This window comes from Oryx dammah, unplaced genomic scaffold (genome assembly GCF_014754425.2).
Source record: "Oryx dammah isolate SB20612 unplaced genomic scaffold, SCBI_Odam_1.1 HiC_scaffold_8, whole genome shotgun sequence".
Classification (NCBI taxonomy): domain Eukaryota; kingdom Metazoa; phylum Chordata; class Mammalia; order Artiodactyla; family Bovidae; genus Oryx; species Oryx dammah.
The window spans coordinates 32833543-32850341 of NW_024070192.1; positions in this window are offsets into that span (position 1 = coordinate 32833543).

Here is a 16799-nt window from a genome sequence, read left to right on the forward strand (position 1 = left end):
GAATTATTTATTCTCAAACACAGTTCTCACCTAGCTGTTATCTTTTAAACAGTATATGTGGCTTTGCGGAACATTCCATGTTTGTACCATCCTCACCACCCAGCATCCCCTTTCCCATCTCCACCTCCAAGACAGACAGACAGACACACACACATACACACACACACACACACACACAATTACCTTTTGCTGGACTTGATTCTATTAAATCTCTCAAGATTGTTACAAATTACTGTGTAAAACACTCCCTGAGGTTACTCCTTCAGACAGGACCCATTCGAGCACCCAACTCCATACATCTACTGTGTGCGGGGCCCTGCTCTCAGTTCTGTGGTAACTGCCATGAACAAAGCATAGTTCTTGCCCTCTAGGAGCTTATATTCTATAAGGAGAGAAAGGCGATGAACAAATAGGAAGCTGTGTAATGTGTCAGATAAGTGCTGATAAGAAATAAAAAATAATAAGAGGGAAGCAGTTAGTGTTTTGTAAAGAGGAGTTGAGGAAGACCTCTTGATGAAAAATTAAAAATAAATAAATAAGAGGGAGGCAGTTAGTGTTTTGTAAAGAGGAGTTGAGGAAGGCCTCTTTAATAAGAACACATTTAAGCAAAGACCTAAGGGAAGCAAGAGTATTCCCAGGAGAGGAACAAAAGAATACGCAAAGGTCTGAAGCAGAGGCAGTTTGGCAGGTTCCAGGGACAGGAAGGTGGCCAGCAGGGCTAGAGGAGAATCAGCAAGATAGATACTGATAAGAGAGGAAACTTGGGAGCCCAGAGATAATGCAGGGCCTGAGGGCCCCCTGAGGACGTGTGTCTTTACTCAGAGTGAGATGGGAAATTTTGGGAGGGTTTTGAGCAGAGGAGTGATATTAACATGCCTTTGAAAGAATCACTCTGACTGCTGTGTTGAGAGTAGACTGAAGGGGGCAGAGGTAGAAGCTGGGGAGACTAGTTAGGAGCCTACTGCAAAATAAAATATTAAACAATGACAGTGGTTCAGACTAGAAAGATAGCACTAGGAGATGATGAGAAGCACATGGATTCCAGATGTACTGTGTAGTGTACATAGGCTTTTCTGACAGACTGGATAGATGAATGGGTCAGAGAGAACGAGAGAGCACTTCTGAGTAAAGGACCAATGTTCATTACTTTGCCAACAAAGGTCCATCTAGTCAAAGCTATGGTTTTTCCAGTAGTCATGTATGGATGTGAGAGTTAGACTATATAAAGAAAGCTGAGCACCGAAGAACTGATACTTTTGAACTGTGGTTTTGGGGAAGACTCTTGAGAGTCCCCTGGACTACAAGGAGATCTAATCAGTCGATCCTAAAGGAAATCAGTGCTGAATATTCATTGGAAAGAAAGCAGAAACTCCAATTCTTTGGCCACCTGATGCGAAGAACTGACTCCTTGGAAAAGACCCTGATGCTGGGAAAGACTGAAGGCAGGAGGAGAAGGGGATGACAGAGGATGAGATGGTTGGATGGCATCACCGACTCAATGGACATGAGTTTGAGCAAGCTCCGGGAGTTGGTGATGGACAGGGAAGCCTGGCATGCTGCAGTCTGTGGGGCTGCAAAGATTTGGACATGACTGAGCGACTGAACTGAAGACAAGAAAGATTTAGTCCAGGGTAAACATGAGGTGTTTGGTCTCTAGAAAATAAGGAGGAAATAAAACAAAAATGCAATCTAGACAAAAATTGTACCTATGCATGCCTGTTCTTCATCTTCTACCATCCACTCTCCCCTGCCTCCCAACGCTATCAGCCCACACCTTTACAGCACAAAAGGAACAGGCCACAATTTCATAAATCTCTAAAATTAATACAATTTAAAAGAAGAAAAATTTCTAAATACGCTCCTAAATCTCCTAAATCTCTTTGGATCAAAGAAGGAACGAAAAGTAGAATCATAAAAACTTTGAATTAAACATAAGAATAAATCTTTGTGACCTTCGTTTACACAAAGATTTCTTAGATGTCAACACAAAAACACAAGCCATAAAAGAAAAAAAATGATACTCTGGATTTCATCAGTTTCTGCACCTTGAAAATCTCTATTAAGGAGAATGAAAAGAAAGCCACCAACTGAGAAAAAGTATCTGAAAATCATATTCCTGAAAAAGGACTTGTGTCCAGAATACATAAAATCTATCTTCACTAAAAAGAAATCACCCAATTTTTAAAGAACCAATATAAGACAAACATGTCACCAAAGAAAATATACAGAGAGCAAACAGGCATATGAAAAATGCCCAACATCATCAGTCATCAGGAGAACAGTAATTAAAACATAATGAGATATCACTGACACACCTATTACAATGGCTAAAAATCCAAGTGTTAACCAAGAGGTGGAGGAACTGGACCTCTCACACCTGCTAGTGATCATGTAAAACAGCACAATCACTTTGGAAGAGTTTGCCAGTCTCTTAAAAAGTTAAGAAATTATCCATTTGTTCCAATCATTCCACTTTGATATATTTACTCAAAAGAAATGAAAACCTATGTCCACATAAAAACCTGAACACAAATATTCACAGCATATTTATCTGTAACAGCCCCCAAATGAAAACAATCCAAATGAGCATCAACAGGTGAATGGGCAAACACATCATGGTAAATTCATATAACATAATACTTGTTGTTTAGTAGCTAAGTTGTGTCTGACCTTGTGACCCCCTAGCATGCTAGGCTCTTCTCTCTATGGGATTTCCTAGGCAAGAATACCGAAGTGGGTTGCCATTTCCTTCCTGTTCTAAAGAATAGGTGGGGTTCTTTACCACTGAGCTACCAGGGAAGATTAAAATAAACTATTAACAAACACACACACACACACACATACACCACACCACACACAAATGGATGGATTTCAAAATAATTTTTCTGAGTGAAAGTAGTCAGAGCACAAAGTGTAGACTCCATTACTCCATTCATACAAAATTCTAGAAGCTAAAAATGAAACTATAGTGGCTGAAAGCTGACCAGCACAGAGACAGGGATAGGGAGGTGGGATTTATGGGAGGTACAGAAGGGCAGTAGGACATGTTGGAAAGGCCCAGGAGAAAACTTTGGAGGATAAGGCACATGTCCATCATCTTGATGCAGACGATGGTGTCACAGTGTACACATATGTCAAGACTCTTTAAATATGTATAATTTGTTATACATCAATTATATACCCATAAGGTGTTTAGAATTTTTCACTGGGGGGGGATTCCCTGACAATCCAGTGGTTAGAACTCCACTCTCTCAGGGCCGAGGGCTCCGGTTTAATCCCTAGTCAGGGAACTAAACTCCCATAACATGTGGGGTAGGGGTGGAGGGGAGCAAAAGAAGGAAATTTCGTTGGGGAAATACTGCAATTACAGTGCTTTGCAAAAATAATAATTAGGACACTGTATGTCTAACTTTAAAGCCAGAGTTAAAATTTTGGATAGGAATCGCATGTATTTACCAGTTTGGGGAAAACTGACTTATTTACTATGTTGATTCTGCCAATTCATGAATAAATTATGTCTTTCCATTTATTTATTCTTTGATTTCTTTCTTTCTTGTTTTATAGTTTCCAGTATACAAGTCCTGTACATGTTTTGTTAGATTTACATATAAATTTTTCTTCTACTTTCTTTTTGTTTTTAAGCAATTGTAAATGGTATTGTACTTCCAATTTGGGGGCGCACATGCTTATTGCTAGCTTAAAGAAACTGATATTTGTGTGTGTGTCTTATATCTGGAAACCCTACTGAACTCACTTCATAGTTCTGAGTTTGGGGGGAAAGAAGTTCTTTGGGATTTTCTACATAGACAATCACGTGCCTCAGGAAACAATCACTTAAAGTGAATCTAAATTAAAACTAAGTCCAAAATTACACAGTAAATTATGAGGGAAAACTCTGATTGGGGTTTTATAATTTTTTTTTTTTTAGTTCTACCAGTTTATTGCTACCAAACCATCACTCTCCACCCTGATGCACACATGCTCAGTCATGTAACCCCATGGACTGCAGCCCGCCAGGCTCCTCTGTCCATGGACTTTTCCAGGCAAGAATACTGGAGTGTGGGTTGCCATTTCCTTCTCCAGGGGGTTTTATCTTAAAATCGAGACAAGACTTCATTGGTGGTGCAAAGGATAAGAATCTGCCTGCCAGTGCAGGGGACATGGGTTCCATCTGTGGTCTGGGAAGATTACACATGCCTCAGAGCAACTAAGCCTGTACACCACAACTACTGAAGCCCACAAGAGAAGCCATCATGGTGAGAAGGCCAAGCGAAGCAATGGAAATTTCATTGGGGAAATACTGCAATACACAAACAAATAATAAAAGTCAAGTCAGAAGTATTGAAATAAATTTATTTGCTCTTGTACTTCACAAGATTTATGCTGTAACTGCATCTCTGCTAATTCTTGGAACAAAGAATGAATCAGTGTTGGAGTTGAGAGGAAAGGGACATAGTTCCCACAATCTTGCATGATATGGCACCCTTTATGTTTGATTTTCGAAATCCATCATAAAGAACATCTTTTGCAGCAACAACAACAACAAAAAAAGCGTGTGAGGCCTTCATTGCCTTCCTAATCCTTTGATCCTAAACTTACTCTCTCCTGAAACACTTATTGGATCATCAGCTTTGTCCATTTTCAGATCTTTAATCATTAACTAGTCCAATGCTGCTGCAACACAGTGGAACTGTTTTGCAAAATTCAAGCAGATTTCTAATACCACTTTCATCAACTTCAGGAAGTTCTGTAAGTTTTGCAGTATTTGTCATTTTATTTTGCAATCATGCTGCATTGACTATTGTATGTTTCCAACAGCTGATGATCACCATGATCACATACCACAGAAAGGAATAACAAATCTGACTCTTTATTAAATCTGTTTCTTTTACTTTAACATTTTGTATTCTATAGCTTTTGCTACAAGATAAGAATATTTCCTATAGCTTGAAATATATAAGATAGCCCACTCTCAAGGCTCTGACCTTTAAGGGTATAACACTTTTCCATTTGTATAGAGATAAAAAGTTGCAAAACAGAGAATAACATTTATCTTTTGGAGGTTCACAGGAACATCATGACCTGACCTACATGGACAGCTGCAAGAACAAAGGAGTCCAACACCAAGAAGTTTGCAACAACCAACCACACTCCCTTCCCTTTTAGTATAAAAGAAGACTGAATTCCAACTCAGGCAAGATTGTTCTTGGCAATTCTAGTCCACTACCTTCTCAGTCTGCTAACTTTCTGAATAAATTCACTATTCGTTGCCCCAACAACTGTCTCTCAATTTATGGGCCTCTCATGTGGCAAATAATATGAGCTTGGACTTGGGACAATCATTAGTGAATACTTTTTGTTTTTTTATGCAATATCATTATGGTGGAGATAGTAATGACAGGCACTGCACTATAGCAAACCTAAAAACATCCATAGCCTTTGCTCCGCAAGTCTGTTATATGAACTTCATAAAGATATACATAAACACATGTGCACAAGTTTACTAGAATACTATGATGCAGAACAAGAGTTAATATCATGATAAGAATTTCCATAATCTAATAAGCTGTAAAAGCATAACACAAAACCATGCTTACAGGCTGATATCCCAACTGTATATTTGTTTAAAAACATGTTTTTTTAATTAAAAAAATGTTTATGTGTTTACAAACATAGGGGGAACATGTGTAAAAGGACTTACACCCGATTTAGGTAGAGATTACCTCTATGTTAAAATCTAGAAGTGATTTAAATTTTTCTTTCAGTGTGTCTGATTATATTTTTCCATCTTTCTACAATGTGTACCTTAGTTTTGAAATTGTTTTAAAGGTTCCTTTAAAAAATACAATAAATAAAAGGAACTTGCTTCTCAAGAGGTCTTCATATCCACTTCTTATCACAGACATGGGTATAACTGACAAGAGAAAGGTGAAGAGGAGTGGGTCATTTGATGGATGAGACCATTAACACAACTGCTAAAAGCTGCTGCCTTTCATCCACACTCTCGCTAAGGATTAACATTCCAGGGCTAACACAACAGCTGTCAGTGAGCAAACTTAAATTCTACCTTCTGGCTGTGACAGAGGTTTGGGTGCATGTTACACACACCAGTGTCCCCAGGCACCTTCACTGCGGACTTAAGTGGGTCACATTTTCCTAAGTAGGAAGCAGAAGAATCAGCTGTGGGCAGATGGAAAGAACCTTACTTAAGGGTGGAATTTACCAGCCTGATTCCTCCCTCCTGGCTCCAAGCCCCACCAAGATGCTGCTTCCGGAGCTCACAGAGAGAAAAAGAAAACCTCTTCGCTGATGAAGAAGAAAAATATCCCCCTTGGGGAACACACCCCAAATGTGACTTTTCTTAAATTACAGTAGTCTGACCTTCACAAGAGGTCAGGCTACTTTCTCAGCTCCTCACAGAATCTATGGCTTATGGCTCTCACTCAGGGAAACTGAGGCACAACACAGTGGGAGCCATCAAATTATAAAAAATATCATTAAGAGCATGGATGGGAAAGGTGGTACCTTCTAAGAAACAGACTCAAATTTTTTTTTCTAGCATATTCAGAAAAGTAATTCAATTGATACCCACAATATTTAATACCCCGAAATGGATTTAGCTTATCCTAAGTATATGGATAAGCAATGTAATAACATGCCTATAAATGCACTGAGAAGCTTCAAATGGAATTTGACGACTTGAAAATTTCCAAAAATTTCCTTGAGGCCCAGTCACCAAGTCCAGGAGTTCGAATTCCCTCCACACGTCTGGTTTCACACCCTCCTCTTACCACACACAGTTACTCTCTGGAATCTCAGAGAGAATGATAAAGGCCTTCCTCTCTCACATACTTGCAAACACAACACTCACCAGCCAAGCTCCACCACAGGTTCCAGGCTGGTTCCAACAATGGCGGCATTGCTTTGGCCTTTCCAGAAGACGTCATGGAATGCAAAGAAGTCAAGTGGGCCTGAGGAAGCATCACTATGAACAAAACTAGAGGAGGTGATGGAATTCCAGTTGAGCTATTTCAAATCCTAAAAGATGGTTAGGCAATGGCACCCCACTCCAGTACTCTTGCCTGGAAAATCCCATGGATGGAGGACCCTGGAAGGCTGCAGTCTATGGGGTCACTGAGGGTCAGACACGACTGAGTGACTTCACTTTCACTTTTCCCTTTCATGCGTTGGGGAAAGAAATGGCAACCCACTCCAGTGTTCTTGCCTGGAGAATCCCAGGAACGGGGAAGCCTGGTGGGCTGCCGTCTCTGGGGTCGCACAGAGTCGGACATGACTGAAGTGACTTAGCAGCAGCAGCAGCAGAGCAGCAGCAGCAGGTAGGGCCTGGCCTGTTGGGACAGGAGGGGGCTGTATCCTGATCCAGGTGTAGGGGGAAGAGGTGACTGAGGCAGAGCTAGGAAAAGTTTATGGAATATGGTTGGGAGGGGAACTGGGATGATTGCACTCATCTCACATGCTAGTAAAGTAATGCTCAAAATTCTCCAAGCCAGAATTCAGCAATACGTGAACCGTGAACTCCCTGATGTTTAAGCTGGTTTTAGAAAAGGCAGAGGAACCAGAGATCAAATTGCCAACATCCGCTGGATCATGGAAAAAGCAAGAGAGTTCCAGAAAAACATCTATTTCTGCTTTATTGACTATGCCAAAGCCTTTGATTGTGTGGATCACAAGAAACTGTGGAAAATTCTGAAAGAGATGGGAATACCAGACCACCTAACTTGCCTCTTGAGAAATCTGTATGCAGGTCAGGAAGCAACAGTTAGAACTGGACATGGAACAACAGACTGGTTCCAAATAGGAAAAGGAGTACGTCAAGGCTGTATATTGTCACCCTGCATATTTAACTTATATGCAGAGTACATCATGAGAAACGCTGGACTGGAAGAAACACAAGCTGGAATCAAGATTGCCAGGAGCAATATCAATAATCTCAGATATGCAGATGATACCACTCTTATGGCAGAAAGTGAAGAGGAGCTAAAAAGCCTCTTGATGAAAGTGAAAGAGGAGAGTGAAAAAGTTGGCTTAAAGCTCATTCAGAAAATGAAGATCGTGGCATCTGGTCCCATCACTTCATGGGAAATAGATGGGGAAACAGTAGAAACAGTGTCAGACTTTATTTTGGGGGGCTCCAAAATCACTGCAGATGGTGACTGCAGCCATGATATTAAAAGACACTTACTCCTTGGAAGGAAAGTTATGACCAACGTAGATAGCATATTCAAAAGCAGAGACATTACTTTGCCGACTAAGGTCCATCTAGTCAAGGCTATGGTTTTTCCTGTGGTCATGTATGGATGTGAGAGTTGGACTGTGAAGAAGGCTGAGCGCCGAAGAATTGATGTGTTTGAACTGTGGTGTTGGAGAAGACTCTTGAGAGTCCCTTGGACTGCAAGGAGATCCAACCAGTCCATTCTGAAGGAGATCAACCCTGGGATTTCTTTGGAAGGAATGATGCTAAAGCTGAAACTCCAGTACTTTGGCCACCTCATGCGAAGAGTTGATTCATCGGAAAAGACTCTGATGCTGGGAGAGATTGGGGGCAGGAGGAAAAGGGGACGACCCAGGATGAGATGGCTGGATGGCATCACAGACTCGATGGACGTGAGTCTGAGTGAACTCCGGGAGATGGTGATGAACAGGGAGGCCTGGCGTGCTGCGATTCATGGGGTCGCAAAGAGTCAGACACGACTGAGCAACTGAACTTAACTGAACTGAAAAGATGGTTGGATGGCATCACCAACTCAATGGACATGAGTTTGAGTAAACTCCGGGAGTTGGTGATGGACAGAGAGGCCTGGCATGCTGCAGTCCATGGGATCCCAAAGAGTCAGACACGAATGATCGACTGAACTGAACTTCGGCCTTTCCTTGCTCCCAGGATGCCCTGGGGCCCACTCCTCCCAGGATGCCCTGGGCGCACTCCTCCCAAAATGCCGTTGCGCACTGGAAATGAACTCCTCACCTCTCTGGGAAATTGAAACCTGATTTCTTCCTTTGTTATTGGGAGCTTCTCTCCAAGTCCAGGGCTACTGATTTTTTCATGTGTTTTAAATGTTGTGTTCCACTCACCTATCCCTAACTAGCTCTTAAGCTTTCTGAGAGAACCAACTGCTAATCCCCGATGCCTGGAGCAGTGTCTTTATAAGCCATTTGTTAAATGAAGAGCAGGTGTTAAATTGTTGTTTGAAAGAATGAAGCAAAGCTGAGTAGAAAAAGAGCAGATTAGAAATAATAAAGAGACAGAGCCAAAGCAAAAACAACACCCAGTTGTGGATGAAACTGGTGATGGCAGCAAGGTCCGATGCTGTAAAGAGCAATATCGTATAGGAACCTGGAATATTAGGTCCATGAATCAAAGCAAATGGAGTGAACATCGACATTTTAGGAATCAGCGAACTAAAATGGACTGGAATTTAACTCAGATGACCATTATATCTACTACTGTGGGCAAGAATCCCTTAGAAGAAATGGAGTATCCATCACACTCAACAAAAGAGTCTGAAATGCAGTACTTGGATGCAATCTCAAAAGTGACAGAATGATCTCTGTTAGTTTCCAAGGCAAACCATTCAATATCACTGTGATCCAAGTCTGTGCCCCAACCAGTAATGCTGAAGAAGCTGAAGAAGCTGAATCTGAATGGTTCTATGAAAACCTATAAGACCTTCTAGAACTAACACTCCAAAAGGATGTCCTTTTCACTATAGGGGACTGGAATGCAAAAGTAGGAAGTCAAAAAACACCTGGAGTAACAGGCAAATTTGGCCTTGGAATACAGAATGAAGCAGGGCAAAGGCTAATAGAGTTTTACCAAGAGAACACACTGGTCATAGCAAACACCCTCTTCCAACAACACAAGAGAAGACTCTACACATGGACATCACCAGACGGTCAACACCGAAATCAGATTGATTATATTCTTTGCAGCCAAAGATGGAGAAGCTCTATACAGTCCTCAAAAACAAGACTGGGAGCTTCAGATCATGAACTCCTTATTGCCAAATTCAGACCTAAATTGAAGAAAGTAGGGAAAACCATTAGACCATTCAGGTATGATCTAAATCAAATCCCTTACAATTTTACAGTGGAAGTGAGAAATAGACTTAAGGGACCAGATCTGATAAAGTGCCTGATGAACTATGGATAGAGGTTCATGACACTGTACAGGAGACAGGGATCAAGACCATCCCCAAGAAAAAGAAATGCAAAAATGGCTGTCTGAGGAGGCCTTACAAACAGCTGTGAAAAGAAGAGAAGCGAAAGGCAAAGAAGAAAAGGAAAGATAATACCCATTTGAATGCAAAGTTCCAAAGAATAGCAAGGAGAGATAAGAAAGCCTTCCTGGGTGATCAATGCAAAGAAATATAGGAAAACAATAGAATGGAAAAGACTAGAGATTTCTCCAAGAAAATTAGAGATAGCAAGGGAACATTTCATGCAAAAATGGGCTCAATAAAGGACAGAAATGGTATGGACCTAACAGAAGCAGAAGATATTAAGAAGAGGTGGCAAGAATACACAGAAGAACTATACAAAAAAGATCTTCATGACCCAGATAATCATGATGGTGTGATCACTCACCTAGAGCCAGACATCCTGGAATGTGAAGTCAAGTGGGCCTTAGGAAGCATCACTACGAAGAAAGCTAGTGGAGGTGATAGAATTCCAGTTGAGCTGTTTCAAATCCTGAACAATGATGCTGTGAAAGTGCTGCACTCAATATGCCAGCAAATTTGAAAAACACATCAGTGGCCACAGGACTGGGAAAGGTCAGTTTTCATTCCAATCCCAAAGAAAGGCAATGCCAAAGAATGCTCAAACTACCTCACAGTTGCACTCATCTCATCACATGCTAGCAAAGTAATGCTCAAAATTCTCCAAGCCAGACTTCAACAGTACGTGAACCATGACCTTCCAGATGTTCAAACTGATTTTAGAAAAGGCAGAGGAACCAGAGATCAAATTGCCAACATCCGCTGGATCATGGAAAAAGCAAGAGATTTCCAGAAAAACATCTACTTATGCTTTATTGACTATGCCAAAGCCTTTGACTGTGTGGATCACAAGAAACTGTGGAAAATTCTGAAAGAGATGGGAATACCAGACCACTTAACCTGCCTCTTGAGAAACCTATATGCAGGTCAGGAAGCAACAGTTAGAACTGGACATGGAACAACAGACTGATTCCAAATAGGGACAGGAGTATATCAAGGCTGTATGTTGTCACCCTGCTTATTTAACTTACATGCAGAGCACATCATGAGAAACGCTGGGCTGGATAAAGCACAAGATGGAATCAAAATTGTCCGGAGAAACATCAATAACCTCAGATGTGCAGATAAAGCACCCTTATGGCAGAAAGCAAAAAAGAACTAAAGAGCCTCTTGATGAAAGTGAAAGAGGAGAGTGAAAAAGTTGGCTTAAAACTCAACATTCAGAAAACTAAGATGATGGCATCTGGTTCCATCACTTCATAGAAAATAGACACAGCAACCCTGACAGACTATTTGGGGGGGCTCCAAAGTCACTGCAGATGGTGATTGCAGCCATGAAATTAAAAGATGCTTGCTTCTTGGAAGAAAAGTTATGACCAACCTAGACAGCTTATTAAAAAGCAGAAACATTACTTTGCCAGCAAAGGTCCATCTAGTCAAAGCTCTGATTTTTCCAGTAGTCATGTATGGATGTAGGTTGGACTATAAAGAAAGCGGAGTGCCGAAGAATTGATGCTTTTGAACTGTGGTGTTGGAGAAGACTCTTGAGAGTCCCTTGGACTGCAAGGAGATCCAACCACTCCATCCTAAAGGAAATCAGTCCTGAATGTTCACTGGAAGGACTGGTGCTGAAGCTGAAACTCCAATCCTTTGGCCACCTAATGCAAAGAACTGATTCATTGGAAAAGACCCTGATGCTGGGAAAGATTGAGGGGAGGAGAGGAACGGGACAACAGAGGATGAGATGGCCGGATGGCATCACCAACTCAATGGGCATGGGTTTGGGTGGACTCTGGGAGTTGGTTATGGACAGGGAGGCCTGGCGTGCTGCGATTCACAGGGTCACAAAGAGTCGGACACGACTGAGCGACTGAACTGAACTGAACCGAGAGGGCCAGCCCTCAACAGAGAATAAGGAAGAACGCGTGGGTGCATGCTTAATCACTCAGGGTGTGCCATTCTTGACCACTGCATGGACTGTGGCCCTCCATGCTCACTATCCATGGGATCTTCCAGGCAAGATCCCTGAGTGGGTTGCCATTTCCTTCTTCAGGAGATCTTCCTGACACGGGGATTGAATCCACATCTCCTGCATTGGCAGGTGGATTCTTTACCACTAAGGCACTTGGGAAGCCCTATAGGAAGAATAAAGCTAGCTTTATAGTAACAGCTGGCATGTAAAACCCTATACCCTTAGCTGCATTTGCAAGACTTAACTCTCTGGCCCGTGGCCACTTCTGCCACTTCATTCCTTACCACAGTATTTCTGGCTCCTTTCATTCCTTACCCACTGGCCTTTATTCTGTTCCTGTGCAGCCAAGCTCCCCTCCCAAAGAGCTTGCATTTGTTTCCTCTGCCTGAAATACTGTGCCTGGTTGATATTCTCCTGGCTTGCTCCTTCAATAAATGTCTGCTCAAATATCACATCTTCAGAGAAATCTTCCCTGATTGATCTATTTAGACACCACACAGCCACTGTTTCCTTATCCTAATTTTTCTTTCCTTCAGAGAACTTATCACTAATTGACACTTGATATCTGTTGTCCCCACATACACACACTAAAATAGAATTTCCAGGAAGGCAAACTTTGCCTGTTCTGTTCTCTAGCACTTAAAATCTTCTCAGCCTGTGGTAAGTCCTCAGTGATTGTTTGATGAATAAACAATTGAATGAGTGTGTTATAGTTTTATTTTTTAATATAAATTTATTTATTTTAATTGGAGGCTAATTACTTTACAATAATGTATTGGTTTTGCCATACATCAACATGAATCTGCCATGGGTATACATGTGTTCCTCATCCTGAACCCCTCTCCCACCTCCCTCCCCGTACCATCCCTCTGGGTCATCCCCGTGCACCAGCCCCAAGCTTCCTTTGTCATGCATTGAACCTGAACTGGCGATTCATTTCATATATGATATTATACATGTTTCAATGCCATTCTTCCAAATCATCCCACCCTCTCCCTCTCCCACAGAGTCCACAAGACTGTTCTATATATCTGTGTCTCTTTTGCTGTCTCGCATACAGGATTATCATTACCATCTTTCTAAATTCCATATATATGTGTTAGTATACTGTATTGGTGTTTTTCTTTCTGGCTTACTTCACTCTGTATAATAGGCTCCAGTTTCATCCACCTCATTAGAACTGATTCAAATGTATTCTTTTTAATGGCTGAGTAATACTCCATTGTGTATATATGCCACAGCTTTCTTATCCATTCATCTGCTGATGGACATCTAGGTTGCTTCCATGTCCTGGCTATTATGAACAGTGCTGTGGTGAACTTTGGGGTACACGTGTCTCTTTCAATTCTGGTTTCCTCAGTGTGTATGCCCAGCAGTGGGATTGCTGGGTCATAACGTAGTTCTAGTTCCAGTTTTTTAAGGAATCTCCTATAGTTTTAAAATTAGCAGTTCCACGTGTGATTTTTATCACTATCCTGGCTTGGTGACAGATCTCAGCTGGTTCCATTCAACCTCATCTTTACTATCATACCTTCAACAACCTTTTGGGTAGGGTGATAAATTTATCTGAATTTGCCAAGAACTGTCCTGATTTTAAAACTGAAAGTCTCAGGAATCTCTTCAAATCCAAGCAAATTAGGAAGAGGGTCACCCTGCTTGGAGGTATCCAGGCTTCATCTTCCTTCTTTTGATTTATTGTTGTGTGTGGTGTTGAGGGGCAAGGGGTAACTTACGAATGTTCTGAGGGGATTCCTTGGTGGTCCAGTGGCTAGGATTCTGCACTTCCACTGAAGGGGATGTGGGTTTGATCCTTGTTTGGGTAACTAAGATCCTGCATGCTGCACAGAAGAGCAAAAAAAAAAAAGAAAAAGATGTTTTGTGCCATATGAACAAGAAATTGGGTGGGATGGGAGGACTGGATGAATAACAGTCAGGCTGTGGTCAGCTGGTGAGCCTTACCAAACAACAACAAAAAAGACATGAAAAAACAACATAGAAGACATTGTCCCGACTTCCAGAGCCAACTGGTACTGGCAGTGGTTGGTACCTTCTCTAGAGAAAGCTCCTGGCTTCTGAGTCTCAAGCTTGCCTGTTGACATGGTCTCACCCACTCTGTGTCACTTTCAAAAACTAGCCTCTGATGTATTCATTAACTCAGTTGTCACAAGAAGCCCATGAGTTAGGTATTATTATTAGTCCCATTTTACAGATAAAGAAACTGAGGCCCAGAAAAGTAGAATAAGTTTTGCCTTATTGCCCAAATTCACATAGTTTAAAAGGTGAAGTCAGGATGTGAACCCCAGCATTCTGACTCTCAAAGTCCACTCTAAGTGATTAAATTATCATGCAGATTTTAACAATGTAAATATACATTGTGCCCAGCAAAGTTTTTGATCATGGTTTAGAAATATGTTTTTATTATAGAATAATATGGTATGAAATTTTAAGAAATAAGTTATTAATCATGAACAACAAGGTTCTACTGTATAGCACAGGGAACTATATTCAATCCTGTGATAAAAATAACAGAAAAGAACATGAAAAAGAATGTATGTATAACTGAATTATGTTGCTGTACAGCAGAAATTAACACACTGTAAATCAAGTATAATTTCGATCAAATAAAAACTTTAAAAAGTAATCAATCATGCTTTCCTTTGTTCTAATGAGGCTTTAAGCAACCAAAGTAATCAAAGCACAACATAAAAGGTCAAATGATGGAGACTTTAACTCTCACAGCCATCAGTCAAAATCATGAAGCCAGACTGAGGGAGGTCTTCAGTTTACTGAGCAGACTAATTGGTAGAATTTCTTCTCTGGACACAATGTTCCCAGGTCATGAACACATGCTCTCCAGGATGTTTTCGGAGAAGGATGCCTGGTTTGTGTGTAATTCTGAGAAGCGTGTATAATTCTAAGAATGTTAGTGCCTTACAGGATCTTGCAAAGCCAGAAGCAGCTGTCTTGTAGTGAAAACACAAACTGGACTTGTTCTAGTTCCCACTCTGCCACTTACTAGCTGTATGACTAGTCACTTAATCTTGCCAAGCCTCAGTTTTCCCACCTGTAGAACTGATAAATCTATGTCCTCATTGACTAAAGGGAAATCAATGTAAACACTTCTCTGGATAATCTTCTATCAACTTTTTGTTTTGCAAAATTGAAGTGCATGAATGCTAGCAGTGCAGAAGGTTATTTTTGCACTGGGCTTCCCAGGTGGCACTAGTGGTAAAGAATCTGCCTGCCAATGCAGCAGACTCGAGAGACGTGGGTTTGATCCCTGGGTCAGGAAGATCCCCTGGAGAAGGAAATGGCAACCTGCTATAGTATTCTTGCCTGGAAAATTCCATGGGCAGAGGAGCCTGGCGGGCTACAGTCCTTGGAGTCGCAAAGAGTTGGGCACAACTGAGCACACACACACACTGAATAATCTCCTATCAGCTTTTTTCTTTGCAAAATTGAAGTGCATAAATGCTAACAGTGCAGAAGATTATGTTGCACTTGAAAGTGTTCTGAACTAGCACTCTTGGATCTGAGAGTTAAATGGGAAAAGTTCTGTTTAATTAATTAAGATTAATTAGGTAATCTGTCCGGAACCTCGATTTCTGATTCTGTAATGTCAGGGTTCGATTAGGTAATAATATTCAAGGCAATATTCTAGTTCTGCAAGCTAATATTCTCACTCAGTGTTTTTAATTAGGTGATTAAATATAAATTTGTATCCTTCACAAATGTACCTGTCCTGTGACTTTTGCCCAGAAATTTCTGTTTCTGGCGGCAGGGGAACTTCTCACTGCTTTGTGAAATTTTATCTGTTACATAAGCTTTTAGATGGTTGTGAGGGGTGAGGGTGATCCTCCTATTAGGACAATTAATTGCCCTTTCTTCTCAAGTAGCCCTCCAAGCAACGACCTTGATTACACTTGCTTTCTGGGCCTCTCTAGTTGGCCCTGCTACCACTTTCTCCATCCAAATCATTTCCTCTGAATGCACCTCCTATAGTGATTGGTGGAGAGGTTTGCTCCCAGGGAAATCAGGAAAACTTTTTCCTCTTCCTTGACACCTGTCACTCCTTAATCCTCGCCTTCAGTGCTTCCACCCCCACCATCCTGCTGACATTCATGTCAGGATCACCTCTGTGACTGACCCAATGCCCTTTTCATGGTCCTCCTTTTCTCCATCTTGCCTGTAGAGCCTTTTATTATATCCTCTCTCTTGAAAACACCACTTCCCTTGAGTTATTTTGACACAAATAAAGTCCCCGTCACTTTAGAGTTGACAAAATGATTTTGTAACAAAACTGGAGAAAACCCTCATGGACAGAAGAGTCCTGAAGTTGGCAGAGATGGAACGATGCTGTGGGTGTGAGCTATGGACTACTACTCCAATTTAAAAAATAAATTCATATTTCCCCCTTTAGTATTGCTCCTGGGCTGGTGTCATGCCCCTAGATTTCTAGGCTGCTGTGAAGGCTGGATGAAAGGCCAGATTCTCTGATTCCATTTCCTTCCTCAAACCCAGTGTCATCAAAGTCCTGTTGGTCCTGCCTTCAGGGTATCCCTTGGGTTTTCTCTTTCCTTTTACATCTC